Here is a 25785-nt window from a genome sequence, read left to right on the forward strand (position 1 = left end):
GGAAGCTGCAGCACAAATTCTTGGCTTCCCATGCGACCTTTGCTGCCTGATCCTGTGCATGGTTAAATTCGGTGCCTCTGTGTTCGATCGAGCTTCCTTCTGCAGGGACCAGGGTTCAACCCCCCCCCCCCAGCTATGAAGCTCACCAGGTGACCTCGGGCCAGTCACCTTCTCTCGAGCTGAACTTCATGTTTAGTTAACCTGTGGAACTCGTTCCCACGGGAGGCAGCAATGACCAGCAAACTAAGGTAAAGGTAAAGGGACCCCTGACCATTAGGTCCAGTCCTGACCGACTCTGGGGTTGCGGCGCTCATCTCGCTTTATTGGCTGAGGGAGCCGGCGTACAGCTTCTAGGTCATGTGGCCAGCATGACTAGGCCGCTTCTGGCGAACCAGAGCAGTGCACGGAAACGCCGTTTACCTTCCTGCTGGAGCGGTACCTATTTATCTACTTGCACTTTGATGTGCTTTTGGACTGCTAGGTTGGCAGGAGCTGGGACAAGCAATGGGAGCTCACCCTGTCACGGGGATTCGAACCGCCGACCTTCTGATCGGCAAGACCTAGGTTCTGTGGTTTAACCCACAGTGCCACCCTTGACCAGCAACCTAGATGGCTCTAAAAGAGGATTAGACAAATTCCTGGAGGAGAAGGCTGTCAACAGCTGCTAGCCACGAATGCTGTGCTCTGTCTCCGCTGCTGGTGAAAGTAATGCTTGCTGGGAACCGCAGGAGGGGAGAGAAGCTCTTGTGCTCGTATCCTGCATGTGGGATTCCCACAGCCATCTGTTTGGCCACTGTGCGGAGGACAGGAGACTGGACTAGATGGGCCACTTGCCTGATCCAGCAGGCTGTTCTTAAGACAAGATGCTCTCCATCATCTTGGAAACAAGATGCTCTCCATCACTTCATGTTGCCCAGTGCCTACTGGATCAGACTGGTTCTCTATTTTCCTTCCCCTGCCCCATATACTCCCAGAGATTGGGCTGTGGTGGCAGCGAGGCAATTTGAGCCCTCTGCCTCTGATTTCGCCGCCGGGCTCTCCTGCCGGGCGTGTTTCTAGCAGATGCCTTTCTATTAAATTAGTTCTCTCTGCACCCAAATGGAGGGAGGGGAGATAATTAGGTTTTCATTAGCCAAGGATGATGTATAACATCTGGAGGTCCCAGCCAGGCCGGGGAAAGGAGAACGGTGTGTTGATGGTGCCTGCGCCTTTGACATGCTTCTACTGCCTTTGCTTAATTGGTTTTTGCTTCTCCTTCCCTTGCCTTTGTTTATTAGAAGCGATCTCTCCTGCGGGCAGAACACATTCCGCTCCATCCTTGAAGGAGGAGCCCAGGGCAGGAACCCAGCCAGTGTGGAGTAATGGTTAAAAGGCTGAGCTAGGACTTGGGAGAGAGCTTGGGTTCAAATCCCATCAGCCACAAAGTGCACAGGGGGTTTGGTTTGGGGGGGGCAGTTGTTGTTGTTGCTGAATGTAGTGTTGGGCCAGCAGCTTGCATGGCTTTAAACAGAGCATTGGACAATGTTCATGGAGAATGGAGTTCTCAGTGGCTATTAGCAGCAGTGGCTGCCTTGTACCTGTGTTTAGGCCTGGTTTTGGCACAAAAACTGCTTTGGACACCCAGTAAGATGACCTCTGTCAGGAGAGAAATGGGGGAAATGTGTCTCTGTTAATTCTCCATGACCTCTCAGCAGCTTTCGATACCATCAACCATGGTATCATTCTTGGGTGACTGCCCAGGTTGTGGGTGGGTGACGCTGCTTTGCAGTGGTTCCAGTCCTTCTTTGATGGTCATGTCCCGAGGGTGATGCTCTTTGGTCTCATGGGGCCTTCAACGTGGAGTTCCTCTGGGTTCAGTTTAACCCCCCGTGCTGTTTAACATCTACATGAAAACTCTGAGTGAGGTCATCCAGAGTTTTGTAGTATGTTACCAGCAATATGCTGATGACGCACAGCTCTGCTTCTTTACCTCTGAAGGTTTGGCAGATGTGCTGGACTCTGTTGTCTTGCCTCGGTGGTAGATGAGAGCCAACAAACTGAAGCTCAATCCAGATAAGACCAAAGCACTGTTAGTGGGTGGTTCCCTGGACCATTTGGATGGGAAGTAACTGTGAGAAAAGGATGCTGGACCAGATAAGCCATTGGCCTGATCCAGCAGGCCCCTTCTTATGTTCTTATGCTGTGTTCTACGTTCACTGTTGGAGTCAGTACTGTACACCTCTGGGTACTGGTTGCTAGGAATTGCTAGTGTGTAGGATGCTGTCGCACTTGGATCCTGTTTGCAGGATTCCAATGGGAATCTGGTTGCCCCCTGTGAGAACAGGGTGCTGGATCAGTTGGACCACCCACTTGACTGAAGGCAGCCCTGTTTAGGGAAGTTCCTGATGTTTAACAGACTGTTGTACAGTATTTTAATATTTTGTTGGAAGCCTCCCAGAGTGGCTAGGGAAACCCAGCCAGATGGGTGGGGTATAAATAAATTGTTGTTGTTGTTGTTGTTGTTGTTGTTGTTGTTGTTATGTGGTTATAAGTAAGAAGGCAGGCAGGGAGGGCTGGTTAAGGGTAGACTGAGGTTGGTGGGGCAGTGGGCCATTCACCTTACAGGACCATCTTTGGCTCTGTTCTGCAAAGCACCTGAGTCTCAACCAGAACACAGTCAATTTCCATTTGCAAATAATCAGAACCGTCACTTCCTGATCAGGTGACAAGAAAAACTCTTGATCATGAGCAGACTCTGCATACATGTGTGTGTTTGCCTGAACGCCTAATGCGTTGCCATGGAAATCCAGAACTATTACAAAGGCTGATGTCAAACACAAGTCTCCATTGTACTTAAGAAGGTCTAGATAAAAGGGGGTCATCATGATGTTAAACAGCACACAAGATATGCAATGACTGATTCTGTTTGAGACTCCTGGAACAAAGCCACCCACCCATTTTTAGGGGAGAGGCTGTGTCTTTCCTTCTTAGGTGCAGAAGACAATAGTGGAGAAAGGGTGTGGGTTGGTTTTACGGGATATTCATTGGCCACTGTGGATAGACATAGGCTTTATGCTGTGTCAGGCCAATGGTGCAGCTAGCTCAGTATTGACCACACAGGTTGGCAGCAGCTCTCCAGGGTTTCAGACCAGGCTCTTTTCCCAACCCCAACTGGAAATGCCAGGACTTGAACCCAGGACCTTCTGCATGCAAAGCAGATGCTCTACCATGGAGCTATTGGCTCCTTCCACAAACATGGGGACCTAGGAAGCTGCCTTATACAGAGTCAGAGCATTGGCCCAATCAACTCAGTGCTGTCTTCTGTGACTGGCAATAGATGCTATACCGCTGAGCTATGGCCCCTTCCTTTCCTGACGTGGTTGAGGAAGACCTACCAGGGTATTACCATTGCAGACATTGACTCTTCAGCTGCCATGTTTTGTCCATTCACTTTGTATGCACAGGGCCATTGGATCATGCACACCCTCTGTTTTATTGGCCCTGTGCTACTTCCCTCTCCCCCCCCCCAGGACTTTCAGAAGAATCCAACTTTCTGGGAAGAACAGAACAATTCAAGTTACAAGAAAGGAAATTCCAGCTAAACATCAGGAAAGACTTTCTGACAGTAAGAGCTGTTTGACAATAGAACGGTCTCCCTCGGGAGGGCTCACCTTTCTAAGCGGAGACTGGATGACCATCTGTCATGGATGCTTTAGCTGATATTTCTGCATTGCAGGGGGTTGGACTAGATGACCCTTGGATCCCTTCCAATTCTATGATTCTATAAATTGCGCAATCCCTGCAGGATTTTTTCATCCAGCAACGTTGTGAGATGTGCCATAACACTTTGAGATAAAGAGTTCACTCCCATGCATAGCAAACTTTGCCACATCCGCCACTGTTACTTTTCCGATCGGTTCAAATTTAGCAGGATGTTTTGTTTAATCTTTGTTTTAATTGGAGCCTCTCCACCAAACCTTTCCCACCCACCCCTGGCATAGTGGCTAAGAGGCTGAGCTAGGATTTGAAACATTCGCAAATCTCAAAGGCAGATTTCAAATAAATGACATCGAGCAAACAACTGGCCCCTAAGTCCTTGAGGACAAGGAAGAAAGTAGATTGGGGAAGTGTTATAGCTCAGTGGTAGAATATCTCCTTTGTATGGAGAAGGTCTCCTACATCTCCAGGTAGGGCTGGGAATGTCCCCCAACTGATATCCTGAAAGGCCACTGCCAGCCTGTGTAGACAATGCTGCTTCTGGATGGCCCAATGTTTTGATTCATATATGGCAACCTCCTATGTTGCTATACATGTTCAGCCCTTTATTTAGAACAACGAGGACTATAATCTTAAATTCTCTTTCAGGGGAAGGGCCATAGCTCAGTGGCAGAGCATCTGCCACTGCATGCAGAATTTTGCTTAATGGTTGCCATCAATTTGATTTTAATTAATTTTATAATGAATGTTTTTAGAATGTTGGATTATTTTGATTGTTGTTAGCCGCCCTGAGCCCAGCTTTGGCAGGGGAGGGCGGGATATAAATAAAATTTATTATTATTATTATTCCCAGGTTTAACCACCAGCATCTCCAGGTAGGATTTGGAATCTCCACCATCTGAAACCTTGGAGAGCTACTTCCACTAAGTGTTGGCCACTAAGTGACCCCTTCCGTATGTTGTTGGTCTACAACTCCCACTATCCCTGTGCTAGCTGGGCCCAGTGGGTGTTTTTGTCCAACATCTGGAGTGAGCCACATTGACTATTCTTTCCTGTAGTCATTGCTGAGTAGATGGGTCAATAGCTTGACTCAGTATGAGGCAGCTTGCTTATGCATAGCTCAGTTGGTTAGAGCATGGTGTTGATAACACCAAGGTTGCAGGATCAGTCCCCGTACGGGACAGCTGCATATTCCTGCATTGCAGGCGGTTGGACTAGATGTTCCTCAGGGGCCCTTGCAGCTCTACAGTTCTATGATTCCTACCTCCTAATAAATCTCTGGGCAATTTGCAGCAGTGGTGCCAACGAATAAAATATTGGGGGGCCCAGGAAAGCCCTGCCCTGCATAACTGATCACAAGACGCAGTGCACACACACACACACCATTTGAATGGCAATTCCCATCAACTTTGGATGGGCCTGGCCTCCTTAAATATTTTATTGGGGGGCAAAGGGACCTTGGTTCCTAGGAATTTACTCCTATGCCCTGAGGGTTATCTAGTTCAAAGCCTCCATGGTATGCAGGAATCACAGCTGAAGAATCCCAGAATCCCTGACAGATGGCCATCTAACCTCTGCTTAAAACCCCCCAGGGAAGGAGATACCTCCGCCTTCCAAGGGAGACCATTCGGATATTGAAGAGCAGGCAGAGGAGCATTTCTGGCACCTAATTGTATAATAGCAGCAACACCCAAATGAAGAAAGCTAACCAGGCTTGTGTCGAAACAAAATAAAAAAATTCCTTCCAGTAGCACCTTAGAGACCAGCTAAGTTTGTTATTGGTATGAGCTCTCATGTGCATGCACACTTCTTCAGAATTCAGAATCAGAATTCTTCATGCATACTAAAGCTCATACCAATAACAAACTTAGTTGGTCTCTAAGGTGCTACTGGAAGGAATTTTTTTATTTTGTTTCGACTACAGCAGACCAACACAGCTACCTACCTGTAACCAGGCTTGTGTGTAAAACATTTCTGAGCTCAGTTGGCACCCTCTCCTTTCGTTTTGACTGTTATGTCTTTTGTAACTGGCTCTCATTAGTAGATCTTGGGGTTCTAGTAAAAAAAGGGGGAAACCCAAAAGAGATTTTTTAAAAAGTCTGGTGTCTGCCCCCGCTACCCTACTCTACAGTACTTCTCAGCACTTCACATCTGCACCATACTTTTAAAGCACATGGCTACTCCCAAAGAACCGTGGGAGCTGTTGTTTTTTCCTTTCAAATAGCTGTAGTTCCCAAAACCCTTAGCAAACTTCACTTCCCAGTATTCCTCTGAGGAAACTCTTCCTGGGAGCGGTGGATTGTTAAGAGTGCTGGTGAGAGTTATTAGGAGATCCCTTTCCCCTTCTCAAAGCTACAGTTCCCAGAGTGATCTGACCATCCTCTTCCAAGGGAATTCTGATGTTTTAGCTCTATGAGGGGAATAGGGGTCTTCCAAGCAACTCTCCCAGTAGTGATGTACGGAAGTGAGAGCTGGACCATAAGGAAGGCTGATCGCCGAAGAATTGATGCTTTTGAATTCTGGTGCCGGAGGAAACTCTTGAAAGTCCCATGAACTGCAAGAAGATCAAACCTATTCATTCTGAAGCCCTGAGTACTCACTGGAAGGACAGATCCTGAAGCTGAGGCTCCAATACTTTGGCCACCTCATGAGAAGAGAAGACTCCCTGGAAAAGACCCTGATGTTGGGAAAGATGGAGGATACAAGGAGAAGGGGATGGCAGAGGATGGGATGGTTGGACAGTGTTCTCGAAGCTACCAGCATGAGTTTGACCAAACTGCGGGAGGCAGTGGAAGACAGGAGTGCCTGGCGTGCTCTGGTCCATGGGGTCACGAAGAGTTGGACACGACTAAATGACTAAACAACAACAACAACAAAGCAACTTTCAGACCAACTACAGTTCCTAAGGATTCTGTGGGGAAGCCACACCTGGTTAAAGTGGTATAATACTGCTTTAAAAGTATAGTGCAGATGGGGGCACTGTGGGCCAAATAATGGCTTTCTGGGGCTGCACAAATGTGTGGGCTCCCAGTGTGGACCTTGCAACTACTTTGTTCCTCTGTTGTCCTTTTTTACTCCCATAACCACCTTCTGTGCTAAGCCTAGGCATGTTGGTATGTGGTCTGAAGCCGGGATAGCTCTTCCCTTGTTAACCGTGAGCAATACACAAGAACAAACCTTTACACGCTCCCAGTAAATATGCAGTGTGGGCTCACTGTGTCCTACAAACCAGGCCCTGGATTGGTGAAATGAAGGCCCAGTTTTTTAAAAACTGAATAATTTTTTTACTGAGGGAAGTCTTCCTGGTAGTTCCAGCTGGTGCCATTTTATCCTTTTATTGACAGTTTCCTTTTGATGCAGTTTTTATTTTTCTTTGTTAATGTTTCTTTTCCTTTTGAAGAAATCTTTCAGTAGCTGTGGACTGTTATTTTTTAATGGTTTTTTTTAAATGACATGTTTGGGCAGAGTTGTCTTTTCCCCAGCTGCATGCCCAAATTATGTCCACAAATATAGACAGTGTGTGTGTGTGTGTGTGTGTGTGTGTGTGTGTGTAGGCTGGCATTCAGATCTGATGTCCTTGGGTCAGTCACTGTCTCTCAGTCTAACCTACCTTGCAGGGTTGGGAGAACCAGGGATGCGGTTGGTGCAGTAGTCTAAACCACCGAGCCTCTTGGGCTTGCTAATTAGAAGGTCAGCGGTTCGAATCCCCGCAACAGGGTGAGCTCCCGTTGCTCTGTCCCAGCTCCTGCCAACCTAGCAGTTCGAAAGCATGCCAGTGCAAGTAGATAAATAGGAACCATTGTAGTGGGAAGGTAAATGGTGTTTCCATGTGCTCTGGTTTCCGTCAGGGTGTCCCATTGCACCAGAAGTGGTTTAGTCCTGCTGGCCACATGACCCAGAAACCTGTCTGCGGACAAACGCCGGCTCCCTCGGCCTGAAGGCGAGATGAGCGTCGCAACCCCATAGTTGTCTTTGACTGGACTTAACCGTCCAGGGGTCCTTTTTTAATGTATTCCACCTTGAGCTCCTTTGAGGAAAAGGTGGGATATACACACAGAGAAACATACTACACACATACATAGCTACACACAAGCATCTTGTTACATCATAAGAACTGTAGAGTTGCAAGGGAGCTCAATGGGACATCACCTTGGTAGAGTTGAGCCCAGGGATTCAACTTTCAGTATCACCACAACAGAATCCTTGCCGTCTCCTTTTTAGTACAGTGTGATCACACACACACAAGCAAACAGACTTTTAATGGCTACAATCCCCGGTGGCTTTCTACCTCCACTATCGGAGGTTGTTGGAAACCACAGGAGAGAATTTCTGTTGGGCTCAGGTCCAGCTTGCAGGCTTTGCAAAGGCATCTGGTTTGGCTACTGGGAGAAAAGGATGCCGGACTAAATGGGCCACTGGCCTGATCCAGTAGGACTCCCTTTCCCCCCATTTTAGGGGCTTCTCATTTGCACGGCTGATGGTAACGAGAAATTCATCCCTTGGTTTTGCACCTGGGTACTATGCACGTTTACTCAGAACTCAACGCCACCGCATTCAGTGGAGGGTTAACCTCCCCACGCACACAAATCCCTTTGGACTGCAGCTTTAATCCCGTCTAAATGGTGCCTAAACTGTCCCTATTCAGGGCAGACTTCCGTGGGAGTAAGTCCTATTGAATGCGGTGGGATTTATTTCCCAGTAAACACGCATAATAAGCCGTCCCAACCCATACACAGACCCTGTGCTCACCACAGGTTTATCTAGTTTCACTCCGGAGTGAGTCCCAATGCATTCGGTGTAAGTGTGCAAAAGATTTCAGCCTCGTATAATAAAATCCTCGGGGCCTTTATTTCGTCGGCGAGGGGGGAGGAACAAAAAAACCCAGGGAGTCCAAGCAGGTTTACTCGGGAGCAAGTCCCGCTATGTTCAATGGAGCTTACTCCCTAGTATAAGCGCGCAATTTCGGAGGTATCCGAGGTACAGCCCTGCTCCGAGTCTAGCCATTGAAATCAATGGGCCTCGGGCAGTCGGGTTTGCCCATTTCAATGGGTCAACGCCGAGTAGAGCTAGCATTGAATCCGGGGCTTGTTCGGAGCAGAGCGCGCCTAGGTTTTGCAGCCTCGCCCTGCGGAGTTGCAGAAGCCATGAAACAGGTCCCGGGGTTTTATTTTTTGCGGGGCGGGGAAGGGGGCGGGCGGGCGACGCGCTCCCTCTTCCCGGGAGAAGGAGTTTGATTCGGGCTCCCCCGGCGGGGCGTGGAGCTGACGCGCTTATATAAAAGCTTTTCTGACGAGGTGGCTGGCGAGGCCGCCTCGTCGCTGGCTGCGCCCCCGTGGTTGGCCGTCCCGCTCGACTCGGGGGCCGTGCAGAGCGCATAAAGGGGACCCAGCAAGCCGAGCGGAGGCGCAGCGTGGCAGGGCGAGCCCACCGGCTGGTCGGGCTGCCCCCTCGCCCCTTCCTCCCTCCCTTCCTTCTTTCCCCGGGAGGGTAGCCGAGGAGGCGGCGGCGCGGGAACCTCAGCAATCGGGAAGGGGCGGAGAAGGAGGAAAAGGACGGCCGGATCGACGGGCGAGGCAGGCGAAGGAGGCGCCGGCCGAGCCGACAGCTCCGCGAGGACTCGACGGTCCCGGCCACCCACCTCCGGCCACCAGGTGAGCGCTCCCTCCTTCCGCTGAATGCATCACATGTCAAAGAACATACGAACCGGGGCTCAAGCTATCTTTAGTCTCTCTTTAGTCTCTCTTTAGTCTCTCTTTAGTCTCTCTCTCTCTGCCTCTGCCTCTGTCTCTGTCTCTGTCTCCGAATGCGCAAACTTGGCAATACTGTCCTAGCCCCCAAGATTCGGTTCGAGGTGGCTCTCTGCACATGCTCAGAGGCATTCCTGACTTGCCATGCTGCCTCTACTCCTCTCCTCCAAGCCCTAACTCGGCAACATTTCTCCTTGCCCCCCAGGTCTGGTGCGATGTTGCCGAGGGCTCTCCGCACATGCCCAGAGGCACTCCTGAGTCCCGGCTTGTCATGCTGTGAGGGTGAGCCCTCCCCACTTTGTTTTGTTTTTATAGGTTCGGGGGATCATCCTTTAGTTCGGATTAACTTGGTGGGGTTCTATCGTCTTTTTGAGGAGGGCGAACCTCTTCCTTGCCCTCTGAGCAGTTCGTAGGCGGGGGAGACCCGACGTGAAAAGAAACTAAGACGAAACCCAGCAAAATGAGCCCCTCCCCGCTGCAGGGAAAAGCTGGAATGGGGGGGGGGGGTTGAGTTGATAACTCCTGAAGCCGGAGAGAAGGGCTCGAAGCCTTCAAGGGTGCGGGAGAATCTGACCTCAAGCGTCGGTTTGGGACGTGTGTGTGTGTGTGTGTTTGTGTAGGAGGATGTAAGTGGCCCCGTCTCCTTTGCCCATCGAGCCAGCCGTCGAAGCACAGACGCCTTCGGGGTGTCCGCCAACTCGGGGCAAGCATTGGAGCAGTTAGGCGGGGTTCCCCTCGCCCCCTGACTGGGGCTGGGTCACTCACCGGTGGTTTAGTTCTGCTGTTCTTAACAGACGTGGGGGCCAGAGAGTCTTGCCTTAGAGCACCCCCACATTCCCCCATACACCCGCAAAACTGAGATTCCAGATCTTCGGGACCTGCCATGATTTCTCCCAGACTTCCCCCATCCCTCTTCCCGGGCGATCTCTGATCCAAGCCTCTTGTCTCAATATACCGGGCCGGGGAGAACAAAGGGGGGCGGGGGAGAGCCTGTCCTAGACTCATAGAAGCAAAGTTGGAAGGGACCGCGAGGATCATCTAGTCCAACCGCCTGCAATATTTTGTCCAATGTGGGGCTCAAACTCACGTCTCTGAGATGGAGTCTCATGCTCTACTGACTGAGCATAGAGTTGGACTTCGGAAGTCACCTAAGATCTGCAATACAGCAGGGCTCTCCCACTCCCTCCTCCCTTCTGTCCTGTGTCAGTCTGTTCCACAGTCAAACAGACCTTGGGAAGTTTCCCTTAGAAGCGTCGCCGGAATCTGCTTCTCTGGAAAACCCCACCCCTTGAAATCTTCGCCCTGCCTTCTTCTGGAGCGACGGAGAGCCTCTTAAAACTCGTCCGTCCGCTTCTCTCCCTGCCAAGAGGCGTCCAGCAAGCCGGCTTTGCCAGCGGAGCCAGCCTTGGAACAGACCCATGCGTCAAGCGGGGATTGTGCGTGCTCCTGGACAGAGTGTAAGCAACCGGGTTTAATTTGGGTTACGCGGAACTCCAGCGCTCAGGGCGGGAGTTTAGGAAATCCAATCGGGTGGCGCCGCTCTTCCTTGGGACCCCATGGGGAAACACTGGGGACCTACTTCTAAGCAAACGGGTCTACACGTCTCTCTGCCCCCCCCCTTTAACCTTTAGCTTCAAAGCCAGAGCAAACCGAGGCTAAATCCGTATTTACATAGGATAGCATAGAATACTTAATACTGAACCAGTGGTCCATCTCGCTCAGGATTGCCTACACCGACCGGCAGCTGCTCTCCAGGGTTGCAGGCAGGCTCCGCGGATCGAACCAGGGACCTTTTGCGTGAAAAGCAGGCGCTTTGCCCCCGAGCTACGATTCTAACCCATTTAATCAACTCTGCTTTGCTGAGGGAAAGGCACACGCCCAAAGGCACTTTCGAACCGGGAAAGTCATGTGTTTTGAAGTGAAACGGGTTGAAATAGGTTCCGGAGCTCAATAGAACACCCCCCTCCCTTGCGCGCGCCTTTTTTTTCTCTAGACTCTTTATGGTCTGCTTTCCTGAGTAGGATAACTGGGGAAATTCGCAATTTGCTGGGGGGGGGGGCTGGGCTCGGTTCGATCCAGTCTCCTGCTCGCTCCCCACTTCCCAAAATCGGGGCTCCATCTTCGCAGTTTCTGGGCAGATGCTTCTCCTTTTCACGTCGGGGTGGGGGGGGGATAAAAGCTGTTCCATCAACCAGCCCGAATTAGACTCCATAAATTAACCTTTCCATCTGGTACAGGAGAGATGGGAGACAAACGAAGGGAAAACGTGAATAAATAAGACAGGTTCGGAGTTTTGTTTTGTTTTCCTCTTTGGTTTATTCCGGGGACTCTAGCAGCTCCAGATTGCTTCCAGCGACATTTCACCGCGTGAGTTTCCCGTCTTCCCATTTCTCAGACGATTAACTGAGGCTGCAAGCGCACCAATAAAATAATCGTTCCGCGGCGCGATTTGGACCGGAGAGCAGTAGCATTCTGCTGTCACACTGTAGCTGAGAGGGGGTTTTTGGGAGGGGGGTCGGCTTTCTATTTTCCGGCAAGAATCGTTTCCTGTCAGATTTATTCGCCATACCTAGAAAGGTGGCAGGTAATTAGATACCCCCGCTCCCAATCGTAACGTGTGAAGGGGAGGGTAGTGTTTGGCGAATGCTGACAGAGGATGTTATTTTTAGGACTTAATCCTAAACCCAAAATTTGTTTAAGGGTGGGGGAGCGTGAGTTTTGAGAGACGGCATTCGGAGAAATCCCGCCCCTTGTTCTCTTTGCTGATACTGACATGGGTCCTTTTCCTCCGCTCCCCTCCCGCGCTGACCCCGTTCGGCCAGAGTCCTCGCGGTCTCTCGCTCCTGGCTCCGACGGCGCGGACCGCCCTCTGCCAGGGCGCCTTCCTGCCACTTGAGCCAGCGCGCTCTCGGAGTTGCCCAGGGCGAGGCAGGCAACCCTTTGCTGGAGGGAGCCTAAACTCAGAAAGTGGGAAGAGGGAAGCGATTAAATCTGGGCGGCAAGGAGCCTTGAAAGAACTGCGCGTCTCTTAGTTCTAGGAAGGTATCCGGTAATAAAGTCTCATTGTTCCTCTTCGGTTAAAAAGGGGGTCGGTACTGAAGCGTATTCAGCACCTCGGGATAGATCAGCACCTCGGACAGCTCCCCGCGCTAATGTGGTTCAGAGACGCAGCTGCGCTGCGCTCGGGGATTTACGGCGCCCCTTTCCAAGAGATCCTACTTTTCTATTGCTTCTTGCCGTAGCTAGCTAGCTAGCAAGGAAGTTGTGTGTGTGCGCATCTGGTTTGTTTCTTCATGTTTCCCTCTAATCAATGGGCTTACTTCTGAGTCGGTATACTCATGCCAAGAGTTATTGAGGCATATTTACAGGTTTCCTTTAATCGTGCATTCCATCAAAAGAAATCCGAATTCCCGGGACGTTCTGTACTGTTCACAAGCTACTTCCGGCGATTAATATTTCCAAATCCTTTCAGCCGTCCCGGGAGCTGTTTCTGCCCGAAGACGCTCAACTACCTACCTGTGTGTTATATGTACTTGTATTCCTCCCGCCCCCATCTCTCGAAGCTGAGTGAGCCGAGATCCTGCGTACCTTTTCTCAAGATTAATTCTCACTGATAGCAAAGCCTGCACACGCAAGAACCCGTTGAACTCTGTGGGACTTACTTCGGAGTAGACTGGTTGCATTGTTAGGTTGCAGTCTTGTAGCTTGGAGGGTGGGAAGAGGACTGTTTAGAGAGAGAACACTGGGGCTGGGAGTGACATTTAAACGTGGATTGCTCGTTGTCCCACTAAATTCCAGCTATCACGTTGTGGAGAACAGTGCCGTTTTCGGTCCTGGGTTCGAATCCTAATTAAGTGGGGATTGTAAAATGTCGCTGATACATTTCAGATTTGCCTTCTGTCTGTAAAATGTGAAGAATAGTCTCTCAGGTGGTGGATGAAGGAGATATGGAAAGCATCCTACTGGGAACTGGAATGTAGGTGCATTTTTTAAAAAAATACAATCTGAGCCCTTAAATCCACCTAATTACTTCTCTTCCCCCCTTCTCTCTCTCTCTCTCTCTCTCTCTCTCTCTCTCTCTGTGTGTGTGTGTGTGTGTGTGTGTGTGTGTTAGAGAGAGAGAGTTAGAAAACACTCTCCTGGAGATGTGGGTGTGTGGTTTGTGCTGACCCAAATCTTACATAGCCCGTGGTTCCTTATTTGTTGCTATGATTGGGGTTAAGTTTAACTAGGATTTATTTCACCCAGGTCAAAGACCCAGTTTTGAACTCTGCCATGCACCAAGAGAGAGACTGGGATCCTCAATGGTGCCCCCCTGGAGGCTTCACCCGGGGCAAAAAACCCATCTAGCTCCCTGTAGCTACGGCTCTGCACAAGTTACAGCCATTTTGGCTGGAGATAAGTTAGTGAGCTGGACAAGGTCCAAATCTCCGTGAAGCTCACTGGATATTTTTGGTCCAGCCATAGTCTTTCGAACTAACCTCCTTCACAGGGTTGTTGTGAGGATAAAATGGGGTTGAAGAAAACCATGTATGCCCCCTTGAGCTCTTTGCAGGGAATGTGGGATATAAATGTAACAATGAGCGAAATGCTCAGTCTCAAGGGGGCATAGCTGAGTGGTTAGAGCATCTCTGTTTTGCATACAGAAAGTCCCGGGTTCAGTCTTTGGCATCTCCAATCCTGGAGAGTCACTGTCAGTTAGTGTAGACAATACTGATCTGGAAGTACCAATGGTCTGGCTCAATACAGAGCAGCTTCCCATGTTTCCCATGATCTTATGAGCGACTGAAAATGTGATGTTTGCATTCATTGTGTTAAGCTCTCCGTCTCCCCACCCCCACCCCCAGCCATGCAGCAAGAAGTCCAGAGGCAGTGCTGCACAAGGCTTGGCTTCTCTTGAATGAGAGTTCACTGGAAGCCTTAATATCTATTGCAATTTTACAAATATGCATGCAGTTCATAGAGGAAGCAGCTTCTACGGCAGGCGGCACAACTGCAAAACCTGCATCAGATGCATAGACAGGGCAACTGCTGTGGCATCCCCTTCACCACCACCTCCCTAGCCCGCACACCAGCTGCATGGCACCTGTCTTGGAGGAAAGATAGGGGACAAATGCCATCAGTTAATGCATAGTTTAAATGAATAGTAAAAAATAATAAATTGTGAATTCTTAATAAATATTAATTTGTTATGTACTGATGCATCGTTTGCCTTTCCTCAAAGTTCAATGCAGTGCACACATTTCTTTGTTTGTTGTGCTTATATCCCACCTTTTTCTCCAAGGAGCTCAAAGTGGCATACACTGTTATCCCTCTCCATTTTACTCTGACAGCTTCCCTGTGAGGCAAGTTAGGCAGTGAGTAGCCCAAGGTCACCCAGGGAGCTTCATGGCTGAGTGGAAATTTGAACTCCTGGGGTCCTAACCCAACACTCTAACCACCCCTCCCCTGAAATACCTTATGCTCACAACAAACCTGTTGGGTAGGTCAAGCTAAGAGAGAAAGTCATCAAACTTTTTCGGCAGGGGGCTGGTCCACTGTCCTTCAGACCTTGTGGGGGGCTGGACTATATTTTTTTGGCGGGGGTTGAATGAATTCCTATGCCCCACAAATAACCCAGAGATACATTTCAAATAAAAGCACACATTCTACTCATGTAAAAACACGCTGATTCCCAGACCATCTGCGGGCCGGATTTAGAAAGTGATTGGGCCGTATCCGGCCCACAGGCCTTAGTGTGCCTACCCATGCTTTCAAGGCATCCTTTCTATTGCGCATTCACAATGATCTGTTCTCATGGTGGTATCAACCTGGGTGTACGTAATCTTGCTTTCAACACTCTTTGAGCTTACAAAAGTTTTTTTTTTGGGGGGGGGAACTGCAGCTTTGTTTGCGATCTGTGCACACCCCAGAACTATCTCCCGAAATCCCGCAACATTTTATACCACAAATGGGATTGCTATTATTATCGGTCCCATTTTTATTTTTTTTTTATTTATTTTGCGCTATATTGCAAGAGTGCCCCTCCAGATGGCAATAATGTGGAAACATTGGGAGAGCATGTCTAGTAAAACAGAATGATGTTTGGGCGGTTCAGTACAAATCAACAATAAAGCACTATTATTTGCTGAATGACATGACACAGAATACACCCCCCCCAAAAAAAACCCCATCATCATGGAAGGTCCCAGATTGACTGCTACAATGGTATGTGTTTTTTTGTTTCAGAGCTTTGTGAAATTCCCTAAATATTCCATGCAGGGAAAGTGTAGGGATATAGGAGTAGAGAACAATTTTGCAAGCTAGCTGAAATATTAGCTATCCAGCCAGAACATTTCTAGACTCAAGAGCCCCCGAGCATCAAAACAGATGGGATGCGGGAGTCTTGCAACTGAGCCTTGATAGCAATTTCTTCCTCATTTAAAAAGTAGCTGCGTGGTTTTTTTCTCGGAACAGTGATGCTGTGTTGGGAGGCGGGACGGGAAAGGGTCTAATCTTTATTGTTCCATATAGTTTTATGGATCTAAGTTGCCGCTTAAGGCTCCTATGAATTCTCTGGAAGAAGAGATCTGTTTCATGTCTGCATTTGCTTTCCACCAGGAGGTTCACGCAAAGCTACAGGAGGGGACTGATAGCCAGTAAGCAAGCACAGGGTAAAGGGCTTGGCTCCTCTCCAGGTACTAGTGCTCTGATTTTTTAATTTAAAAAACCCACCTCCCCACAGCTGCTTTTCAATGTGGGAGGGAAGAGACAACTGTCAGGAGATTTCTGGTGTCAGACCTGTTTTGGCCCTCAGGGTAGAATGCTGAGCTCAGATCTACTATTGCTTCCTGGCAACCTGTTTACTGAACGTTCCACCTGATTCATTTCACCGCAAGATTAGAGGACGCTGACTCTTTAATGAGCGGTCACTCTGATTAGCTGTGGGGATGTTAGATGAAGTTACCCCACACTTTCCAGTGCATTTTCTTTACTCCAAAGTCCTCTCACGGGGGGGAAGTGGGTTTGCTGCACAAGAGGACCAAATGAATTGTAAGACCCAAATTTCCCAAATTGCAATTGAATCCTACCCCAAAAAACCACCATCTGGAAGACCCTTAGGGGAGAGACCTGGCTTCAAAACCAAGGTCATTTGTAAACTTAACTTGATCAAGCCACAATCTGCAGTTCAATTCTATACAGTGGTACCTTGGTTCTCAAACACCTTGGTACTCAAACGCCTTGGTTCTCAAATGCCGAAAACCTGGAAGTAAGTGTTCCAGTTTTCTAATGCTTTTCAGAAGCCGAACGTCCAATGCAGCTGTCGGGTATTGTTTCCAGGGCACCTGCACCAATCAGAAGCTGCGCTTTTGTTTTTGAACATTTCAGGAGTCAAACGGACTTCCGGAATGGATTAAGTGTGGCGCTTTTGTTTTTGCTATTTATTTTGCGTTTTTGTTTTTGAGGCTTTTTTGGTTAATTTGTTTTTGTGACTGTGTGGAACCCAGTTCAGCTACTGATTGATCGATTGATTGTGTGACTGCGGAAATGGATAAAAGCCCCCCATCCAAACCATGACTATCATCAGTGCAAGTAAGAAAAAAATATAATTTTAATTTTTATCTACAATATTGTCTAATTTATTTTATAGTACAGCACATCACATTGATTATTGCTTTCATTTTATCATTTTATGGATCAATGTCTCGTTAGATAGTAAAATTCATGTTTCTGTTTCAGGGGTTGTTTTTAAAAGTCTGGAACAGATTAATCCGTTTTGCATTACTTTCTATGGGAAAGTGCACCTTGGTTTTGGAATGCTTTGGTTTTGGAACAATACTTCCGGAACGGATTAAGTTTGAGAACTAAGGTACCACTGTACCTGAACTATAGTGGCAAGAGGAGGAGTTGTGACTCACAAGGACCTGTTCACAGCTATTATGGGAGAATAGCCCTACTTTAGTAGAGAATGCTGCCTTTTACTATTTGAGGAGCGGGAAAATGCATTGCAGGGGTACGACTAGATGGCTCTTGGGGTCCCCTCTCACACGCAGCAGGTGTTAGCAGTTTGATTGCCCTGTTTCATACAAAGTATTTCTATACTCAGTTGGTAGAACATGCGACTCTTAATCTCAGGGTTATGGATTCAAGCCCCACTTTGGCAGGGGTTGGACTAGATGACCGCTGTGGTCCCTTCAAACTCTACTGTATAAGTCCATGATTCTAACCTGGACCAGTGGCAGACATTGGCGTGTTAAATTTCAGCAACACCCTGTGTGACGGCCAAAATTCAACGCCCTCTGCCCCCTGCGCTCCGTTCTAAATAATAGTTGCAGCGCCTCTGAGGCTCTGTGCCCAGTGTGACCGAACCGGCTGCACTCCCCTAAATCTGCCTGTGCCACTCATGCTGGGTTTTGCCTGAGAAATTTAAGAGCTTAAGAAATGCCTGGGGGCACACTCGAATGTAAAAAACCAGTGACCCTACTGGTTCTGAGCCTGGAGGTGACTTCCAGACATCATGACAGTACGCTTTCACAGAGCAAGTTCCCGCAGCCCAGAAAGTCTAACTATGAACCCCTTCAAATCCATGTTTTCTCCCTTCTTCTTCTTCTTGTGCTTATTGTGCAGCATGTCATGGACACAATAATACTGGGGTGGGGGTTACTGGGTTGCTTTTGTTTTTATTTTGAGGATGCATTTTGTGTTTTTATTTTGTGATTTATGTCTTGTGAACTGCCCTGAAACCTGCGGGTATAGAACGGCATACACATTTAATAATACAGTGGTACCTCAGGTTACATACGCTTCAGGTTACAGACTCCACTAACCCAGAAATAGTGCTTCAGGTTAAGAACTTTGCTTCAGGATGAGAACAGAAATTGTGCTTCCGCGGCGCAGCAGCAGCAAGAGGTCCCATTAGCTAAAGTGGTGCTTCAGGTTAAGAACGGGCCTCTGGAATGAATTAAGTACTTAATCCGAAGTACCACTGTAATATTATTATTATTATTAATAATAATAATAATAATAATAGGTTGATTTGTACCGGACACATCATTCCACTTTATTAGTTGTTCCTTAAAGCTTCCCCAGTACCACCATATTATTGCCATCTTGGGGAAGGGGGCGCTGACTTCTGCTATAGCACAACAAAAGCAGAACAAAATAGAATAAACCAGAAAATCTGCAGTATAGAAAGTGACAGGATTTTAGAAGGAAGCTATATGGTCCAGGCAGTGACTGGAAATGAAGCAGGATGCCTGCCCCTAAACCTCTGCAAGTGCACTAGTTGTATTAAGGTGAGCTTGTGTATAACTCTAAACTTTTTAGTTTAGAGAAGAGGCAGAAGTTTATAAAAAAATTAGACGTGACATGGAGAAGGCGGATACAGAAATTGTTTTTCCCCCCTACCTCATAACTCAGGCTTCCTCAACCTCGGCCCTCCAGATGTTTTGAGACTACAATTCCCATCATCCCTGACCACTGGCCCTGCTAGCTGGGGATCATGGGAGTTGTAGGCCAAAAACATCTGGAGGGCCGAGGCTGAGGAAGCCTGTCCTAACTCATGGACATCTAGTGAAGCTGAATGTTGGAAGCCTCAGGACAGGTAAAAGAAAGCATTTCTTCATGCAACACAGAGTTAAACTGTGGAACTCCCTGCCACAGGAGGCAGCGATGACCATCAACTTGGATGACTTTAGAAGAGAATTGGGCAAATTCATGGAGGAGGATATCAATGGCTACTAAATATGATGGTTAAGCTCTGCTTCCTTGGCTGGAGCTTCTGAATACCACTTGCTGGCAACTGCAGGAGGGGGAAATTGCTGTTGCACATAGGATCTTTTTCATGGAATTTCCATAGACTTCTTGCTGGCCACTGCGAGAACAGGATTTTGGTCTAGATGGGCCATTTGCCTGATCCAGTGGGGGGGGGGGGGCTTTGCTTAAGTATTCTCACAGAAGTAAAAAAATAAAAATAAAATAACTTGAGGAGGAGGAGGAGGAGGAGGAGGAGGAGGAGGAGGAGGAGGAGGAGGAAAATGGTGGCAAGCGACTCCCTGGGGCCCACACATTTGCCTTGCCTTGCTAGACCATAGTCAGGCTTCCTGCATCCCACTGAGTCTATGATTTTGCCTGCTATCTTTTAAAGCCATCAGCGCATGTTGGGGCAGTGAAGTCCATAAATTAATTACGGGAGCTTTAAAGCGGTTGGGGATTTAATAACAGAACGTTTTGTGTTCCCTGGTGGCTGGAAGTACCGTATTTCTCCGCTTCTCTCTTTCAGAAGGGGATGTTCCCTTGCTAGTGGGAAGGGCAGAGAAACTGTGTGTGTGTGAGAGAGAAAGCGCAGTGTGGTTAGAGTGTTGGACTAAAGCCACAGGGTGCCGAGTTCAGATCCCTGCTCAGCTTCCAAACTGTCCATCGGGTCAATAGAGCACTCTCAAATTTAACATGGGAAGGGCTGCAGCTCTGTGCTGCAACATCTGCTTTACAGACAGTAGATCCCAGGTTCAGTCCTCCATATCTCCAGGTACAGCTGGAACTGTCCTGGAATGCTGCTGTTGGTAGATGGACCAATGCCAGCAACTTGTGTTCCTATTTCCATTCAGCCCTTCATTTAGAGCAGTGCTTCCCAAACCTGGGTCTCCAGCTATTTTTGGACTACAACTCCCACCATCCCTAGCTTAGCAAGACCAGGGATGATGGGAACTGTAGTCCAAAAACAGCTGGAGACCCAAGTTTGGAAAACATTTTTTGATTTAGAGCCTTGAGGTCTACAAACTTAACTTTCCTTTTAGGGGAAGGACTGTATCTCAGCGGTAGAGATGCCTCCAGTTCGAATCCCTGGCATCTCTAGGTTTAGAGACTCCCTGTCTTAAATTCTAAAGAGCAGCTGCCAGTCAGTGTAGACAATGCTGGGCTAGATGGACCAGTGGTCTAACTCTGTGTAAGGCAGCGTGCAATTGTAGAAAATGGACAGGGCCACCAGCTTCAGCTTAGATGGTTCCCCTTTCCCTGTCGGTGAAGTTAGATGGGTGTAACCTGGGAAGGTACTGAGAATCCTAGAGAGCCACATTTGGTACCCAGAGCTATTGCAATGCCTTCACCCCAATGAAGGTTTTGTTCGTATTCTTGAGTGCCTTTGAATTTAGGCACTTTCCCTCCCTGCCTTGAGTTTTGCTATCGGAGAGAGTGCAGAGGATTTATCTGTAAACATTTCACTCTCCCCCACCCACAATGCACCACAATCTCTCATCTCTGCTCATATACACACAGTTTCTGTGCATAGCATGCATTGTCTGGATTTAATTTTTTTTAAAGCACTTTTTGGGAGGGAAGAAGTTAGATTTGTCACCTTGCCTGGACACATTTTCACAGATGGATGCCAGCAGGCTTCCCATTCCCCACTGTGACTGGAAACTGTTTGATGGAGTTGTTGCCAGGTTGGTCCTCGAGAAATGAGACACCGAGTCAGAGAGGGAGAGGGAGCGAGTGAGAGAGCTTTGACCGAACCAAAGCGCTCTTTGTCGGGGGAAGAGTAAACAGGCTTGCAAGGGGTTCTAAAATCTACAAGCAGGGTTTGCAACAAAGGCTGTGTGTGTGTGGCCCAGATACATTATATTTATGAATTTGCATGAGATAAAAAATGTTGACTTGATTGTTTGCAATATGTCTCTCATTGAAGGCTGGTCCATTGGGGGAAATGGTACTGCCCCACCAACCTCCACCTGCCCTCAGCCAGCCCTCACCTGCCTGCCTTGTGACTTACAACCAGTCTCAGAGGTGGCGTTGCTGTGGCGTCTTCCTCCTCCTTTGTTTTCAGTGTAGAATTCAGCAGGGAGAAGGATGGGGACAAAGCTAGAATGAGTTGGCTCAGTCTGTCGATGGCTCTGGCTCCACCTACTGTTGGCCTCCTGCATTACACCATACCAGCCCCAGTGGGCATCAGCTACTGTTATTTCACCCTTCGCCCCCTGTATCATTCCTCTGAGCAAATCTGGAGTTTTCTCCTGCTGCTCCTTGGGAAAGTTTGGAGATCTGATCATGGATCTCTGGAATCATATAGGTGTAGCCCTAAGAAACTGAAGCCAGATGGGGGTTGCAAAAAATTGTAAGTGTTTAGATTAGGCTGATAGGAACCAGCTTGGTGTGTGTGTGTGTGTGTTTTGTGTGTGTATATGTATGTATGAATTTTCATGAGATAGAAACTATTCATTTAATTGCATAACAACCAAGTGGTCGACAAGCTGTGCAATAAATTCATGAAAAGTAAAAGTTGCAGTATGAGAAAAGAAAAACACACCCCTCAAAAATATACAGTCGAGCCTTTCCTTTCATTAGGCCAAGCTAAATGCCACAAAATTAAGATAAGTTTTAGTGTTATACATCACTCTTAGTCAGGTAAGAAGTTACAAAAAGCAGCAAGTGGGGATGAGCATAAATCAAAACTTCAAAAATATCAAAAATTTGGCAGGATGTTGTAGTCAGAAGGTCATTTTTTTAGACTTGGTTCCAAAATAGTGACTGCAACCTCAATAAGCCTGCGTACATTCAACATGTTGTTCTAGAATCAATGGAGGCTGAGTACATGCAGGTCCCGCTATCAGAACACATTGTGTGCGTGCATTATATAATGCATTAATAGCACATGCAACATACTGTGGAAACACAAGACAAAACACAAGCCCCCTTAACAGTAATTAAAAGCATCTCGGCCCAGTATACCTGAAGGAGCGTCTCCACCCCCATCGTTCAGCCCGGACACTGAGGTCCAGCACCGAGGGCCTCCTGGTGGTTCCCTCACTGCGAGAAGTGCGGTTATAGGGAACCAGGCAGAGGGCCTTCTTGGCAGTGGCGCCCACCCTGTGGGACTCCCTCCCGTCAGTTGTCAAGGAAATAAACAACTATCTGACTTTTAGGGAAGCTTTTAATATTTTATGAATTATTGTATTTTAATATTTTGCTGGAAGCCACTCAGAGTGGCTGGGGAAACCCAGCCAGATGGGCGGGGTATAAATAATAAATTATTATTATATTATTATTATTATCTGCAATATGGAAACGATAAACAATGTTTATACCCATTCTAGCAGATAAACTAAACACAGTCCCTGCTGCAGTCCCCAAACCATTCACACCAACCCAATAATTCTTCCCCTTAACCTCCCATCCAGGACTCCCGTGCCAAGACTAACTGCTGCAAATCGGTGGTGGGTGGGTCCAGGGTTCTCCAGAGATGGTCCGGCACCTCTGCTCTCCCTTCATAAGGGAACAGCAGCCAAAGCGGAGCAGGAAGATGGTGGCAAAAGTTCTGACTGCTCTGCAGTGGTCCCAGGGCCATGATTTGGCAGCAGAACATCTGCTTTGCATGCCGAAGGTTCCTGGTTCAGTCATTGGCATCTCGCGGCAAGGCTGCCAAAGGCTCCCTGTCTGGAATCCTGGCGAGGTGCTGCCAGTCAGTGTAGAGAATGCTGAGCTGGTCAGCTTCCTATGTTCCTGTGATCATACGAGCTATCAAATATATGAGATCTGTGTTCTTGGTGTTAGGTGTATCTCCTCCCCAAGCAGTAAGAAGTCCGGGGGCAGCACTACAAGGCTTGGCTTCCCTTGAATGGGAGCACCCTGCAGACCTTACTTAGGTCTCCAGCTGTTTCTGGACTACAACTCCCATCATCCCTAACTATCAGGACCAGTGGTCAGGGATGATGGGAGTTGTAGTCCAAAAACAGCTGGAGACCTAATTAGGTTTGGGAAACCCTGGTGTAGACAGAACTGATCTAGAAGGGCCAATGGTTTGATTCGGTATAAAGCATCCCCCCCCCATGTTAAATTCAAAGTGTTATTGAGAACCATAGCTGCTCAGCTTTCAACAGGGCGACTGCCTTTCTGCTCCTTCGGACTGTGCCCCAGGGCCTTCGAAAGATTGTGAAAGTTAAGAGAAAGCTTCTGTTCTGTCTAATCTCTTTCTCTCCCCCCCCCTCCCGCCCCTCCCTACTGCTTGCATCCAGAATTACCGGGTAAGGCTGGAACATAAACAGTTTTTATTTGCCCATTGTGCCAGCCTGGGTGCAGCTGTCCTTAAACTCCTCGGAGAATGTGCATTCTGAGTTTGTTATTACGCTCCTGTGTGGAGAAAGGTGCCAAAGATCTGTCTGACTTTGGAAATGTTGGCAGCTGAGTCTCCTTGATTGCGGTGCCAATTTCTCTAGGTTGGTTCTCCCACATAATTTTTTCTTTCTTCCTTGAGCGTATGTTTGGAGACAAGCCGTAGCTCATGAGCAGAGGGTCTGCCTTGCATGCAGAAGCCCATAAGGATGTGGGTCTGCTGGATCAGGCCACTGGCCTTATCCGGTCCAGCATCCCGTTCTCGCAGTGGCCGACCAAATGCCTCTGCCCAGAAGCCTGCAAGCAGGACAGCAACTCTCCCAGCAGCCAGTATTTAGAGGTATAACGCCTGTAAGACCTATTGCAGCCGTTAAGAGTCGTCAACAGGCTCATCTCAGCTACCTGCCAATCTCCCATTCCCACCACCCTTCTGAGTAATACCCCTCCCCACCTTCTCACTATATAGAAGGATCTGGCAACTTCTGTTTCAGTGTATCTGAAGAAGTGTGCATGCACACGAAAGCTCATACCAAGAACTAACTTAGTTGGTCTTTAAGGTGCTACTGGAAGGAATTTTTTTATTTTGCCTCTGACAGTGGAAGCAGAACACATCCCTCATGGCTAGTAGCCATTGATAACTTTGTCAGCCATCAATTTTTCTGATCCTCTTTTAAATCCATCCAAGTTAAACATCAAGAATAACTTTTTAATCTCCAAGTAAAGGTAGGAGAGACCCCCTTACCTGAAAGCCTGGAGTGCTGCTGCCAGTCAGTGTAGACAATACTGAAGTAGATGGGCTGATGGGTCTGGCTGTATAAGGCAGCTTTTTAGGAATAAGAAGGAAACCCACCATCCCCTTTGTACTTGCTGAGCTGCATCCATATTTAACTGAAACCTGTGTTTGGGAAATGGCTCTTGGTCGGTATAACATATACCGTATTTTTTGCTCTATAAGACTCACTTTTTCCCTCCTAAAAAGTAAGGGGAAATGTGTGTGCGTCTTATGGAGCGAATGCAGGCTGCGCAGCTATCCCAGAAGCAAGAACAGCAAGAGGGATTGCTGCTTTCACTGCGTGGTGATCCCTCTTGCTGTTCTGGCTTCTGAGATTCAGAATATTTTTTTTCTTGTTTTCCTCCTCCAAAAACTAGGTGCGTCTTGTGGTCTGGTGCATCTTATAGAGCGAAAATACAGTATATAGTTTCAGCTGAGGTGTTTTAAACTGAAACACGGCAGAGAAACCTTTCCTTCCCCTTGCATAATACTTTCCAGTGGATATTGCTTCTTATTTCTCCTTACATTTGTATCCCGTTTTTCTTTCGAGACGCTCAAGGTAGCGTAAGTGCTTCACTTCCCTCCTCGTGGAGAAAGTAGATAGAGAGAAGTTTGCTCTCCCCCTCTCCTAACATTAGAACTCACAGGCAACCAATGAAGCTGAATGTTGGAAGGTTTGGGACAGATGAAGACTATGGAACTCCTTCCCACTTGAGGTAGCGATAGCCACCAACCTCGATGGGTTTAAAATAGGATTGGAGAAATCCATGCAACAGGATAAGGTTCTCTGTGGCTAAGGGTCATGATGGGTATTCTCTGCCTTGATGGTCAGAGGCTGTATTCTTCTGTCTATCAGTTGCTGGGATCACAGTTGTCTTCTTACCTGCAAGTAAGAGCCTATGTCGGTGTGTTTTGGGGTGGAAGCCAAGACGCCCCACAATGACCCTGCGAAGTAGGCTGAGAGTCGGTGACTCCCAAGCAGTAAAAAAAACAGGTGCAAGAAATACGCGACTGCCTGGGGGAAGCTGGAAATAACTTTTCACGGCTGGAAACTGCTAGTTTTGTGATCTGGCTGTGCCTAGGAAGGCGATCCAGTGGGAAGCAACATGGTTTGAGGTCTTCTCAAGTAGAGATCAGCTCAAGATCCCCACCCGCCCACCCAACTACTCTTCTGCTTTCTGAAGCATCTTCTTAGTCTGCATTCTGCCTTGCAGACCGAATGCTGAAAAATCTATACAAATTCAGGAAATCTGGCAAACAAACGGAAAAGTCACATTGAAAACAACTATATTTAGCACCGCTTGCCTGTTTGGCAGCCCCTCCCCCCTTCTGATATAGGCACATCTTGCTCAATACATGTGCTGCGCCGAGTTGGGGGGGGGGAGACGGACCATTCTGAGCAAGAGGCAGTACAGTAGTCGCATGTGCTATGTTCTCTGCCTCCGAGCCTTACCTGAAGCCAATGTGGATTACGAAGGCCCTCATAGA

The 25785-nt window shown here is 48.1% G+C and overlaps 1 protein-coding gene across 4 annotated transcripts in view; it reads left to right on the forward strand.

The window, feature by feature from the left end:
- The window catches only part of NOS1 (nitric oxide synthase 1), a gene marked incomplete at its 3' end in the record, with an annotated part of 180453 nt that overhangs the window by 57056 nt on the left and 97612 nt on the right, over positions 1-25785 (forward strand). For 3 of the 4 annotated variants that reach the window (XM_082202878.1, XM_082202876.1, XM_082202879.1), the window contains exon 1: positions 8996-9347. The exons of the other annotated variant lie outside the window; for it this stretch is intronic. Of the gene's footprint in view, positions 1-8995; positions 9348-25785 lie in introns of those variants that run through there. 4 annotated transcript variants of the gene reach the window in all.

This window comes from Podarcis vaucheri, assembly GCF_965113315.1.
Source record: "Podarcis vaucheri genome assembly, chromosome: 16".
Taxonomy (NCBI): Eukaryota; Metazoa; Chordata; class Lepidosauria; order Squamata; family Lacertidae; genus Podarcis; species Podarcis vaucheri.